The sequence below is a fragment of the Anastrepha obliqua genome, chromosome 1, assembly GCF_027943255.1.
Source record: "Anastrepha obliqua isolate idAnaObli1 chromosome 1, idAnaObli1_1.0, whole genome shotgun sequence".
Taxonomy (NCBI): Eukaryota; Metazoa; Arthropoda; class Insecta; order Diptera; family Tephritidae; genus Anastrepha; species Anastrepha obliqua.
Window position 1 is genome coordinate 179579748 of NC_072892.1, and position 15225 is coordinate 179594972.

A 15225-nucleotide genomic window follows, 5' to 3' on the forward strand; every position below is an offset into this window, starting at 1 on the left:
AAAAATACCTCGCAATATTCCAGCAGCTATCCACCAGCACCACCTATTCGAATTGCACATGCCATTTAAAATTCAGCGAAAACTGACAGTTCGTTTGAAAGTGAAGTGGCTGAGTTGGAATTCCTCGAAGATATGGCAGTTTTAAGCGATACGTATTCGCAAAGAGTTTTAGTAAATATTCTTTATATTTTTTTGTGTCAATATATATGAGTGTTAATTTGTTTAAAATCACTTTTCGTACTAAAATTTGCCAATTGCTTTTCCCTTACTCATAAATTTCACACTTCTTCCTACTTGACAATCAATGTTGCTAGCAACATTTCACGAGAGCAAACTGCGTGTTGCTAGCGACATTTCACGGCTGTAAAGTTAGTACTAACCTTTAGATTTGACTTTTTTTTGTTTGTTTTGTTTTTGTAAGACCGCGTTTGTGCTGGAAAACTCTGTTGCTTCAACTTTGCAAATTCTATTATGTTATTCCCGTGTTGTTCACACACCTTCCACCTGTGAGACGAACGAGAACTCAATATACTTTATATTTGTGCGTAAAATCAATTTTGTATGGTACGGTAGGTAGGTTGGTACGAGAAATGGTTGAAGTACCACTTTGGCATTCCCCAAGTAGCACTAAAGCGCCGTTCTGATGCTATTATGAGACCTCCAACAGGCTGATATCTACAGCCAGCCAGAGCTGTTGATGGGATGGAGAATATTGATCGGATTTATGCTGGCGTACAGGCCAGGAACTGGCCGCAGGTTGTTCAAGAAAAGAGCATCCAGTGTCCTTAATCGTCTAGCTGCAATCCGGGTTTGCTATTTACAGGCACATTTGGAGAAATAATATTCAAAACTCCTAAACAAAGTACATATATAGTAGCAAAATTCTCTTACTACTTTGAATATAAGAAAAATAAAAAAAATTGAAATCTAAAACCTACAACTATTTATGTTTTCTAAAATAATGGGGGTTGGGCCAACCAGAAACATGTGATGTTGGTATGGTAGGTTGGCCTAAGCCATGCAAAATTATGTCTTAGCTAACAGCGCTTGTAAGATAATTGTGTGTGATAATGCAAGGATTATTAAAAACTTCCCAAAGTGAAAAATAAAATAAAAATATATGTTGAATATGACAATTTTTTGAGTATAAAGAAGGGGATACTTAAAAACTGGCAAGCTTTGAAGAATTAAGAAGTCTCTGTATAAATCAAGGCGCATTCATTAAAGGTGGTGGCATTAGACCAACAACAATGTTCTGTACGTTTGATTGTCAAAGCAAAGTATTGGGAAAACAAATAATGAATTCGCCTTGTTTCATTCTGAAGTGACAGCCACATGGACACGGCGAAATAAAAAAACATATCAGCTGATTTACTAACACCTCTTTTAACTGATTCGCCTTGGTAGAAATACTTCTTTTTAGAATGTTTTTTGTTGTTGTAATATCAATCGAGTTTTTATTTATAATAGATTTTTGGGCAATGCTGTTGAAGTAACAGTTCTTGACCAAATATAAGTATAAATCCGAGTCACTCTGGTAACGTAGAAGCGAATGTCGTGTCGTCGGAATGTTTGAAAGTGGAGCATTCGTGATGCGTTTTTGCATCAAGCTGAAAGATAATGACAGATAAAAATAGAAGGGTTGCTATATAAGTATCAAAGATGATAAATTTGTTATCTTTTCGGAAAGCCAAGCAACCTACCAGCTCTTAAAAGACAATTGTTCCAACAATCACGGTATCACTCTGTTCCAGCTCTCAGAGTTTAAATTAACCAATTTTTTGTGGTGTGATCTCCGGGTCATTCTGGTTTACCGATTAATGAAAAAGCAGATCAAGTTGTAAGGGAAGCAGCAGATGGAAGTGGAATACACGGTCGAAGAAGCTTTGAGAATTCGCAGTAGCATTTTCTCTTAATGGTACGACGGATTTCTGTCATATGCTAGTAATTGACCTAACCTTTTTGCGCAAATTTGTCCAAAGTTACCAGCAAAGACTTGCTTCAAAAACCGTAAGTGTGATGTTAAAGATATAAAGCTTTGAGTAGCGGTACTTGCGCCTTATTCATGCCATCGATTCGGAGCTATGTGAGTGCGAAGAGGTAAACTCTTATACACACCAACTTTTTCATTGTGTCAGACTTAATCCAATATGGAGTAGAGACTCACACCAGTGAACTCATAGACGGTAGAACACCCTGTCGTTATAAGAATTGCTATTGCGACATCTAAATACAAATTCACGAAAAAAAGAGTATTAGTGGTTTGCAGAGATTACGCACCATTTCACGCAAATTTGAATGAAGAACACGGACAACACTTCTCCGCAAGTTTTTGATATGCGGAATCGCGTTTAAACTCAGATTTTGCAGACATTTTGGCTTGCAGTGCAAAGAAAAAAATCATCAAACACAGCAGACAATATTTAAATAAAATTTTGTTGGACTGTACAATGCCTCATGGGTTTAAATTGTTTTTAAAATTAACAGATTATAATTTAAGTTGATTTAAGTCAGGTTAGTTTAAGTTGGGGGGCTGTTCCGAAGTGTCGCAGTTGGGCGTACTGGTGCCAATTACAGTCTGCTGTGAAGCCATTGCGGAAGAAGAGAAAGAAGAATTGCAAAAGGCACCTATATTTAATGCCGATTGAGTAGATATTTAAATAACCTAATAGTTTGAAAAGAGATACAGTGGTACCCACATGTCGCTCTCGCATTCGATTGCACTTTCAATTTGCAGGCACACAAACCCTGGAGGAGTTTTTTCTTATTAGCAATAAAATTATAATAAATTCCCCTCTGGCTTTGTTTTCCCTGCAGGGTAGACGCGACGCACATACAGCACGTGACTTGTTTGGCAAATTTTGACTTTGCATAGTCAGTCTTTCAGCGAGCGAATGGTCAGCGGAGTTTGCGTGTGTGTGTGTGTTTAGTTATTGTTATGTACACTCTGCTGCGGTTGTTTGCATTTGTTTTCGTGCATTTTTGTTGTTGTTTTGCGTTTGTACGTGTTTATAATAATAGAATGGGTGCATGTTTTTCCTTTTCTCGGTCGCTTTGTTCCCCAACGTGATAAAATAGCTCGTGTTAATGATGTTTTGTGGGGTACTAAGCGTGTATGTATATATGTATGGATGGATATATGTGCCTGGTAGATAGTGTGAATCCTGATGGCTTTGCGTATTTAAGAAATGAAGATGTCATGTCTTTGCTGCAAGTACATACATACATATGCACAAGTGGAGCATAAAAATAGTACAGTACATGCACACATACATACATACATATGAAGAATGAATGAAAAATCGATTGTTCGTTGATATTTTTCTTCGAAATGTGAAAGTTAGAGGAAAAACATTAGAAAGTTTATCGCCTACACCTCTCGAGACACCTGAAATTTGTTGCTGACGTAAAAGCTAAATGTCTCTGCCAAAATGAGAAGAGTTTACACGAGTAAAATTTACAATTCACCATAAACTTGACGCAAAAACTCACAACTTTCATTCTTGAACAGACAGGTGGTTTGATTGTAATTCAAAACCGAAAATCTACACACAAATGAGTGACAATAAAATGTAGTGAAGTCTGCAATTGAGGTCTGAAGTGTTAAATCCCTCTAGGGCGTCAAATGGCAACCTCATTTCCAGAATTACAGTAAAAGAGTGAAATAAATGAAAAATGTTTTTAAAACTCTTTATGGTCCATACTTTGCAGACATAGAGACTAAAAATAATTTCAAAAAATGTCTGTTGTACTCGGGCGTTTACTTCCCGTTTAAAAAAAGTACTACCTAAGGGATAATTTTTTTACCAAGAAGGATGAAGAAGATTGCGTCCGCCAGAGAGAGGGTGACGTCACACTAGTCTAGTTATACAGTGGTGCCACAACTTTGCTCTTAGCAATAAATTTAGTGCGTTTCTATACCCAAAATGCGAAAATTTTAGAATTTCGTATTTGTTTCTTTTTTTAATTTGAAGCTACCAAAATTGTAAAATAAAAAAAGTAGTATAATTAAGTAAGGCTAAAGAAGGCTACTCGGAGAAGATAAAGATAAAGATAAATATAAAGATAAAAATAAAGATAAAGATAAAGATAAAGATAAAGATAAAGATAAAGATAAAGATAAAGATAGAGATAAAGATAAAGATAAAGATAAAGATAAAGATAAAGATAAAGATAAAGATAAAGATAAAGATAAAGATAAAGATAAAGATAAAGATAAAGATAAAGATAAAGATAAAGATAAAGATAAAGATAAAGATAAAGATAAAGATAAAGATAAAGATAAAGATAAAGATAAAGATAGAGATAAAGATAAAGATAAAGATAAAGATAAAGATAAAGATAAAGATAAAGATAAAGATAAAGATAAAGATAAAGATAAAGATAAAGATAAAGATAAAGATAAAGATAAAGATAAAGATAAAGATAAAGATAAAGATAAAGATAAAGATAAAGACAAAGATAAAGATAAAGATAAAGATAAAGATAAAGATAAAGATAAAGATAAAGATAAAGATAAAGATAAAGATAAAGATAAAGATAAAGATAAAGATAAAGATAAAGATAAAGATAAAGATAAAGATAAAGATAAAGATAAAGATAAAGATAAAGATAAAGATAAAGATAAAGATAAAGATAAAGATAAAGATAAAGATAAAGATAAAGATAAAGATAAAGATAAAGATAAAGACAAAGATAAAGATAAAGATAAAGATAAAGATAAAGATAAAGATAAAGATAAAGATAAAGATAAAGATAAAGATAAAGATAAAGATAAAGATAAAGATAAAGATAAAGATAAAGATAAAGATAAAGATAAAGATAAAGATAAAGATAAAGATAAAGATAAAGATAAAGATAAAGATAAAGATAAAGATAAAGATAAAGATAAAGATAAAGATAAAGATAAAGATAAAGATAAAGATAAAGATAAAGATAAAGATAAAGATAAAGATAAAGATAAAGATAAAGATAAAGATAAAGATAAAGATAAAGATAAAGATAAAGATAAAGATAAAGATAAAGATAAAGATAAAGATAAAGATAAAGATAAAGATAAAGATAAAGATAAAGATAAAGATAAAGATAAAGATAAAGATAAAGATAAAGATAAAGATAAAGATAAAGATAAAGATAAAGATAAAGATAAAGATAAAGATAAAGATAAAGATAAAGATAAAGATAAAGATAAAGATAAAGATAAAGATAAAGATAAAGATAAAGATAAAGATAAAGATAAAGATAAAGATAAAGATAAAGATAAAGATAGAGATAAAGATAAAGATAGAGATAAAGATAAAGATAAAGATAAAGATAAAGATAAAGATAAAGATAAAGATAAAGAACAGGATAAAAAAACAAACAAGTTATGGTAGAAACAAAGAGGAAAACAAATGTCTATGAATTTCAACCACTGGCAAACACACATCAGTAAAAATAATTTTAAATTAAATGTCTTCCCTTTTTAATATTAAAACTTTAATAGTAAATTAAATATCATCTCTTTTTTTTGCAGATTTCTTCAGCGTTTTTTGTTTCAATAAAAAATTCTACTAAGACCTCTACTGAATTAACTGAAACTGATTGGGAGGCACAAGTAACCAAAAAGGCAGCTATGTTCATTTGATATTCAACAGAAGACTTTTTCAAACTGATTAGTGGTAAGTAAAAGCAAAAGGTTAAATTGAAAAGAACGCACATTTTTTTATATTTTTCTTTAGTTGGTATCAAAAGTAAAACTGTGGCGAATATAATGCCAATTACTTTCACTGCAAATTAAGTTGCCCTCAATGGTTCTCTTGTGGGTCAGCAAAACTTTTTTAATTCCGAAGACGTTACACGCAGCGCTCATTAGTTGACTGGTTTACTTGCAACGTTTTTGCACTTTGCCTTCATTGGCCTATTCATACTGATTACCAGCTGCAAGCTGCTTCATAAGTATATATGCACTTATACACATACTATATACATACATACCTGCATAAGATATTGTATATAATCATGCGTAGTGTAAATGGCATGTAAAAAAATGCTGTGTCGTATACATACAAACCGTTAACACATATAAACATAACTTTATGTTTGAGATGAGATATACCACTGTTTGTGTGTCTCATTTTCTCTTTACTCATTTAACTGTTGCTGCTTAACACTATTCAATTCCTTTGCTCCTTCCCTTTTTCTCTCCTTCCTTTCGCACAATTTCGCGCTTTGGCCAGGAAATTGCATACAACCGCTCAATGCCATTTAATCAATTCAATACTTTAATTACCCATCTCCCGACTTGGCGTTCAGCATGCATGCCTTGGTCATTTCAGCTGCCACCACGCCTGCAGCATTATTTGCCTATGAAAAATGTGAGGTATAAGCGAAAGCGCGTAAAGTGTGAGAGTGTAGCAGAAAATTAAGTAAAAATTAATTCCTTTTTTTTGCTACCAAACTATAACAACAGCAACAATAATGGTATAAAGCGCCATAATAACAGAGCAGCATCAAACGATGTGCTGTGGCAAGCAGCCGCGTTTGTACAGGAATCAGATGCGCGCACTCAGGAAAGTTTGCTGGTTTTAATTTCGTACTTTACATTTTCAGCTGGACACCCAGTCCCTTGCATTATGTCAGTATTTTTCTCTTTTCATTGCATTTTTACTTTTTTTCAGTTTGCTGTTTTTCCTTTTGCTTTTCATTGCACTTTGCTTGCCTAGAATAAATTATGTTTTCCAGTGTTCTTACTTTCTTTGTTGCTTTGTTTGTTGGCGCTTTTACTGTCATTAATGTTACCTTTATTATGTTTGTTGTTTTTGTAACTTTTACCCTGTTTATTACATTCCTTTTCTTGTTGCCCATGTTATTGTTGTTGTTTTTTTTGTTGTGCCTGCGCCAGTGTTTGTTCGCGCTTTGTTTACTTTGGCCAACAAAATCTGCCGATTGCCGGTATTTTTCAGTTGCGCAACACTCAGCGCATCCATTTTTAGGCATACAAGTTCGCATTTATGTAGCTACACGTACACATGTGTGTGTGTGCATAAATGTCTTGATACCTGCCCATGGCTGTGTGTTGTTATTTGCTTGCATTTGTTGTCGTTTGTTAGCCTACTCAGTTCGCTGTTCACTGGTTTTGCATACAAAGTTTTACTCTCAACAAACATTGGTGAACTTTTGTTGTTGCATTTGTTATGCTTTTCTACCTTCACTAGAGAATCCCAACTACGCTTTGCCTCTTTGTTGTTTGAATGTGAGGTGCACAAAATGCGCTCATAATGAAATGTCTCAAGCAGATCATGAATTATGCTTCAATATGTATATAGATGTGTGTATATATGTATGTATGCACGCATGCATCAGCAATCGAGTGGTTTAGCAGCCAGTGCTTTTGAGAGAGTGGCACTTTGAATTGAGCACAAGTTCGTTTGAAGAGCTTTTTTGCTTCATATGAAGAAACTTTATTTCTCATGCCTGAGATTTCTTACTTCGTAAAAGCTTTGATAAATATTTTGAGGTAGCTGTAGCTGGAACTCTTATCCGTTTTCGTTATTAATTAAATCATAAATACAATTAGCGAGTAAAATACTGGAAAAATAATAATTTCTTTTGCTGTTCTAAAAGCTGTGATAAACAGCAGAAAATATTTTCAATTGCAATCTGCATTCATGGCTATGGAGAAGTGCTTTATGTAGGGGTAAAATACTCGTATAGTTGTTAGAAATGTACAAAACCGCATTGAATACTGAGAACAACACCACTGGACTCTCAGCACAACATAAAGTTATCACGCGTCTCATGACTTGCTAAGTTTTTGGCAGTGAAGGGATTTATTGACTAGTAAATCGTGGACAGCAATGGTAGCTTCATTTGGAGCCTTTCTGTGAAGTATAATGCATAGTAGCAGTCGCAAAAGGGCTCCTTGATAAGAAGGTCGCATAGACTTAAACGGGTAAAGTTAAAATAAACCAATATAAAAAGAAAAAGAAAAATAAGGAACTATCGTAGTAACTGTACAGACAGTCCAGCCCATGTTCCAGTTCCGCAATACACTCTTAAGTCGGACTATATAAACTGAAATAGTGTTCTGACAGACGGTGCAATATTAAGAAAAAGGGGCCATCTCAGTTCAGCAGCCAATCTAAAGGCATTCGCCAAATCTCTGAATTCCTGCGGAGATACAATGAAGAGGGCATAAAAGCTCTTACTCCTTACCTGACAAGAAGCTCCAATATTTTAAGATCAGTTATAGGTTTTATGGGTTGAAGTCTGAAATTATTATCAGAAAGCACTTGCTAACCCCCGCTGCTCTTCGAAGTTAGTCGGTGAATGTAAGACAAAACTGAACAGTGTTGCAAAACACAACAAAGTTAGTCTTATTTGGATGCTTCGACATTGTGGTATTACAGGGAACGCGTTAGCTGTTAAACTGGCTAATGAAGGCCCTGCAAGTATGTTACTAGGCCCTGAACCCTTTCTAGGAGTCAATTCTGCATCGATATAACTACGTATTGACGACTTGATGAGAAGTCGTTGGTCTGAGTAGTCAAGTGCTTTGTGAAAGCCAAATCGGAAATAAGCGACCTTTCTTCTAAAACTTAGTAGGAAGGACCTGCAAGTAGTGTTGGGTGTATTCGCAGGCCACAGTGTCTATGGTCAGCATTTGGCTAACATGATAATCATTGGCAACCCAATATGCCCATCCTGTCGGGAGAATGACGACACTTCAAAGCATTTTCTTTGAAGCTGTCCGGCGTTTTCTAGAAACAGACTTAGGTTATTGGGGTGCGGTCTACTGAATATCAATAAAGTTCATATTCTTCCTCTTCCGGATCTCTTAAGATTCACAATGAATCCAAGAGATTTGTCGAAGAGTGATCTCAAACTATTTCTTCTGTCTTACCACCCACATTTTATCTTTCCTATCTCTTTGTTCTTTCTATTGAAAACAATCCGGGTGTAGTACAATGATCTCCTAACTGAGCGCTTGGACTTATCCAACCCTCCACAAATCTAATCTAATCGATATTTTGAAAGCAGCAGATCTTTTCTTTGATCCAAATTTTTCGAATTATGTTGTTGTTTACATCTGTATGTTGCGATCTAGAATTATTTGACCGTAGCCAGAAATGTCAATCCTGCTAGAATATGCAACAGAGTACGCTGCACTTATCGAGAATATAAATTGTTCCTCATCTGTCAAACGAAACTTGGTCCACTATGAAACCAACACCACTATGGCCATAACATACTTGAAATTTATTTGAAAACTAAAATTTCAGCTTAAGCTTTTTGAACTTAGTTCAAAATTGTAAAAAATATCAGCTGGTGTTTAAATATATCGGCTCGATAGTTAAATAAGTGGTTCGGAGAACGATACAATTAAGTGGCCTGCCCAGTCAGATATTCGTTGAGAAAATGGCCTAAGAAAATAAATTTGGTATAAAATGTTATGGAAAGAAAGTTTCATTTTATTTCATTAATCTAAATTCTCCTTTTTTGACGTTCAAAATTCAGTTTCAATGTGCGACATTAAAAATTCGACAAAAATAATGCAGCAGCATAAGCAGCTTCAATTTATATTTCTCTCGGCGCGTCTTTTGTACAGCACCCAGTTTTAAGTTGGTGGGTTGACAGGAATATTTCGCGAAGAGCTTCCCACCAGACTCAAATTCAGGTTACCGAATCAGTGCAGTTGGTTCCAAGCAGAGGTAGCTGCAATCAAAGAAGCAGCTAATTGGCTATTCACCTGCGAATTAACTGTGAAGAAAGAAAATATTTACTCCGATAGCCTAGCGACAATCAGGGTCCTCGATCAATGACGGTGCATGCGAAACTAGTCAGGGAATGCTTGGCTTCACTTCCGATTGCATCCGAATTATTTAATATAAGGCTCATATGTGAGGTGGAGGAGTTGACCAGACAAGGGACCTGTGGATCCTAATTCTCTCCTTTCCCCGCGAAAGGATCGTCAGCGGTTTGCTCCTGGCAAGATGGGCTTCGTGCCAACTCAGCGAGCGCTAAGCAAGCACACTAACTTGTAAGTTTGCGAAATCTTTCTCGCTACGTATGGATATGAAGCAATCGTGGAATCTTTTAAAGTTGACAAAAAATTTCAGCGTTCGAATTTCGTGCGTGTTCTCAGAGGACACTATCCGCGTGCCATGCATGCTGTGAGACTTGGTATTACCTCGAGTCCTTTCTGCGTCAGCTGGGTGGAGGTTGGGGTGGAATCAGCTCAGCACCTTCTTCTTAGCGGCCTGCTCTCGCGGAGCTAAGATTTAGGCATCTTAGCTCTCGCTTCTTTGCTACGCCTGCTGATGTAATAGGTCTTCGTACTAAAAATCTGATGAATTTTATCAGCAGCATAAAACGGTTAACGCAACCGCAACGCAGCTATCGTTCGTAATTCGCATATACTATACCCCTCCTTCTTTCCCCCACCCCCTCCTCTTTCTTCGTTCGTCCTATCGGTCTTCTTACGCTTTACTACCTTTGCAATGGTATCACAAAGGATGAACTCGATTTTTTCGTCTAAGCCCCACTATTTGGGCAACCTTCTTGATCTCACCTAGCTTTAAAATTTAACAAATCACAATTGTCTATAAATTTTTTCACTTAGTAAGATTTGTTGCTGTATTTTTAGAGTGATTATTAATAACCAAAATTTTGATTTTAAAAAACAAATAGATTTCGATGCTCATACCGTCTTATGGTTGACTTATATCTTCGTTGAAGATCGAAACTTGACGGTAAACTGTTTCAACCAGGAGCTCAAATATTTATTTCTTCTATTGCGCGCCCGAGCGTATGAGTGACGTGAAAATTGTCTCCTCCTTCGGAAACTTTGCGAAAAATTACTAATTCCAATTCATTTAGGAGAACGCATGTTTTGATTTATAGGCTAGTTGGCACAAAGATTCGGAATATGTAATTGCGAAATGTTTCTCAACATCAGACATGCCAATTCTTCTAACTGTAGAGCTAATCATAAAAATAAACAACACTTGAATCAATAGAGGAAAAGCATTCATTAGTCGCAAATGTGGGCTTGGGGAAAAAGCATCTGATAATCACACTGCCCACCGCCCAAAAGCTTGCGCTCACAATGCGCTTGAGCTTTCACTCAAGTAAAGCGCATGCGGCTCACAAATCATCTGTACACATTCCTTTGCATGTCCTGCGCTATCAACGCACACCAGAGCCACAACGAATGGGGCATGCAACGGAATTTAGTATCCGCAAAACATTCAACACCAATAGTACGACAGAGGCATAAGTGATGCGCGCGCGTTCACACTGCCTCCATGCTGGCCATAACAGAGCATAGCACACAGCTTTGTGGAAAGAAATAACAAAAAAGTGAAAAGGAAAGAAATAGAAGAATAAAAAACAAAATGTGACAAGTGAACAAGAAATTTCGTATATGCACATACATGTGTGTGTATACATATCGTATGTATGTACATGAGAAAAGCAGGCAAGGAATATTGATATACGCGCACATATGCACAACTACAGAAGCGAAAAACGAACAACACCAAAAAGGAGGCAAAATGAAAATTTGTGTTTCTGTGCATATATTTGAATGAATAAATGAAACGAAATAAAATATACGAAATGTAATGCCATGCAGTGTGAAATGTGAAGTGAAAAAGCAAGAAAAAAAGTGCAAATATTTATATTAAATTATAGAAATGTGTTAGTTTACGCCACAGTTGTGTGTTGTGTTGTGCCAACATTGCGTCTGTCAGCTGGGTGGAAAGTTTCGTTTACTTGTTTGTGTGTGTGTATGCACAGGTGTAGTTGAAACGCGTGCGTTCTAGGCACTCACACACACACACCCACACAAAGTCGCACGCACCCATTGCGGTGTACGGCGTAGCGGCGGACAGACGCATAAAAAGGACACTGTGGAATAGAGAAAAAGAATGTGGCAGATGAGCGAAAGTGGTGTGTGCCGTGCATAAGCAAAGGCACACACACACGCCCACACATATAAACATAAATATGTAGAAGAGAAATGTGCCAGCAAATTTTGTGGCAAATATAAATGAGCGCACGAATAGCAAATTATTTATTAAAATAAATTATTACTTGAAAATATCTTTTGGGGGTGCAATTGGGCCTGAAGGCCGAACGTCTAACACGTCTGTAGGTGGATATGAGTTATATATGAAATACGTTTACAAAGAGTTATTGCTGGTTGTGGCTACTAACCATTAAGCTAGGTGCGGAATGGAATCACTTGTAGGTTTCATTATTAACAAAAAGAAGAAAAGTAGGCACAAGAATTAGGTGTTGGCGTAAATCACTCATACAATTACAGTCTCTTTGCTGTTGCCTTTTAAGCCATTTATTTGTGTAAGACACAAATACCCGTCTATGCATTAACTATTTATGTCAGCACACGCATACACACATACACATATTTACATAAACAATTTAAATCAAATGTATTTACTTAAGTGTAAATGCCTGCGTGATGGTCTATATGCAGATGTTGCCTCCCCCACGGGGTTGCTTATGTTTTGAATAGCCAGTTTTGTTGGCTGACACCTTTACTCCACTCTTAAAACCTCACCTTAATTTCAATCCATTAACCCTTTTTCGCTATTTATCCTGCTTTATTTCCGTTGCGAGCTTTCAGGCGTTAGTAAATGAATAGCAAACGCGTACAGAAATAATGAATAACTAATTGTTTTGAATAAAATTTCTGTCAGCAGACGGTGCGCACATCTTTCGGAAGCCAAACAAGAAACTTACAGAAGTAGAAATGTATAGATATCTGTAAAGATAGGGGATTTCTGAGACCCTTTCTGGATGACTTCATTTTTTCGGTTATTTGCGACTTAGGTAGGCCGCATATTGCCTACTGATGATTTGCAGGTAATTTTAGATAATACATAGAAGGCATGGTATATGTGTATTTGTGTGGCTTGTAAGGATTTTAAAGTTAGGATGAATATAACATTATTGGTTTTAGTTGTAGTATTTATGGCAAATAGGAGGAAAATATATAAAATTTGAAATTTACTTATTTTAATATTAAGGAAAAAAAATAAATATTTACAATAATTTAACGACAATGGCATGAGCCGTCTGCCGATTTATTTTTCGTGCAAAATAATTATTCGGTTTACGGTTTTTAAAGCTAGTTAAACTCTTTTATTAAGTAATCTCTGTATCTAGAGGCTTATTTATTGAAACGCAAAAGCTTATCCCAATGGTAATTTTCCCCCATTGAGAATCTCAATCAGTTGTGAATCATTTAAGGTAAATTTTCCTAAAAACACTTCTTTGTATTCCCTTAATATTGGGCAGCGCGCCAGGAAATGTGCTATGTTTTCAAGCTCGCCTAAATTACACATTGAGCAAGTTTTATTTTCTGTGTCAAAGCTGTTGTTATTTAAAAATATCAAGTCACTTCTAGCCCTCATTATCTACATGCTTGATTCTAGATCATATATTTTTAATAAACCAGACTTTTTAACCAATCAAATTCCGTATATAACCTACTAGTACTTAAGGGTTTTTGTATGTACACATTCATCCCTGCCTTGTTGTGGTTTGTTAAAAGCAATTTTGCTTCTTCTATCCAGCTTTCTGATTGTATATTATCTGTTCGCCAAATTACATCGTTTTTACTAAACAAGTTCTTTAGATCTCTAATCCAGAAGACTTCTTTCTTTATAACAATTTTGGATAGCTAATGTGGCAGTTGATTTTCTGAGTACATAAACAAAATTCCGTGCATATACTTAAGGAACAGTTCTTAAGTGAAAAAATGATTTTCTTGCATGCCGGTTTCCAAAAAAAGTATGTAACTATGTACTCATATGTGATGGTAGCTTGAGAATTTGCTTTAAAAAATACTTTTGCAATATATCAACTTCTTCAAACCATCCAAAACCCCACACCTGTGCTGCGTATGATTGTATTTAACGACAAACTGCAAGAAAAAGTTTCCATTTAGCTGCAATTGAAGTTTCTTTATTTTTTAAAAGACAAGTCCACGAAGCATTAATACCTTTTTTCGCTGCAGCTGTTCTGTTTTCAACATATTTTTTTAAATTCATCTCCTATGTAAGTATATCGAGACACAGTCTGTATTTGGTATTATTACAACAACAATGTGGAGAAAATGAATATAATGCCAAATTTTTTAGTTATATTGTGGATATTTGAAGTTCTATAGCCTTTTAAACAATTGGGGTCTCGTGACGCCTAGATGGCAGTAGTGAATATATTATGAATGCACACTGTTACACAATAAAAATGGTCGATCTTTAAGAAAAACAAATCGCAGAATTTTGGTGCAAATAATCGTCGTTGGTGAAAAAATTCAAGCAACTGGTTTTGTCGAGGATAGAAAAAGGACGGAAGATCAAACATGGGACGTTGTGTAGAGAAGAGTGCTGATGCGTGACTACCATTCGGCGGTGCGTATATTTCAATCTGCGTGCATGAAACAGCAAAATGATACAAATAGGTTTTTCTAATAGCGATCGCCCCTCGGCAGGCAATAGCAAACCTCCAAATGTATTTCTGCCATGAAAAAAGCTCCTCACAAAAAAAAAAAAAAAACCATTTGCCCTTCGGAGTGGGCTTGAAATGTAAGTCCCTTCTTTATTGGAACAACATCAAGTCACACACCGCAAATAGGAGGAGGAACTCAATAACCATGACATGCTCGGCATTGAATGATATAAGAATGCCATTTACCACATTTAATTGCTAAGAGCCGTATTTTGAGCCCACATTTTTACACGTTTTACTTTAAACAACATTTACGCCCGCCTTTCGAAGGCCCTGCATGGCGAGAGGAAGAAACTTTTTTACCAGGCTATGACTGGGGCAATCAGCGTTCTTTTTTATTTTGATGTCACTTTGAAATAAATAAAAAATTTGCTATTTTATTGAAAGTTCATCCACGCGTTATTTGGTTAACATTTTGCTTCTGGTTTTGTGGCAACGATAGCTACAGAAGTATTTGCAGGGTAGTCCTTTTGGCTTATATGTTGTAATATATACAAATATTATAATATATATATACGAGTACACCTGTATTCACAGTCCAAAGAACGCCTCATATTGACCTAATTTTAAATATTAATTTATTTTTTATTTCATAAACCTACAACGAAAACCATATAACTCAAGTTTTCCAACTTTTTCCAAAATTAAAAAAAAACTCATATAATTTTCATCGAAATTTCAAAGTTTTTAATCAGTTGGTGTGGC

The 15225-nt window shown here is 35.2% G+C and overlaps 1 protein-coding gene across 2 annotated transcripts in view; it reads left to right on the plus strand.

Moving 5' to 3' along the window:
* The window catches only part of LOC129242380 (uncharacterized), a 329060-nt gene that overhangs the window by 170779 nt on the left and 143056 nt on the right, over positions 1-15225 (plus strand). For both annotated transcript variants that reach the window (XM_054878991.1, XM_054879000.1), the window contains one exon: positions 5516-5660. The gene's annotated coding sequence lies outside the window, so the exon portion shown is untranslated. The remainder of the gene's footprint in view (positions 1-5515; positions 5661-15225) is intronic.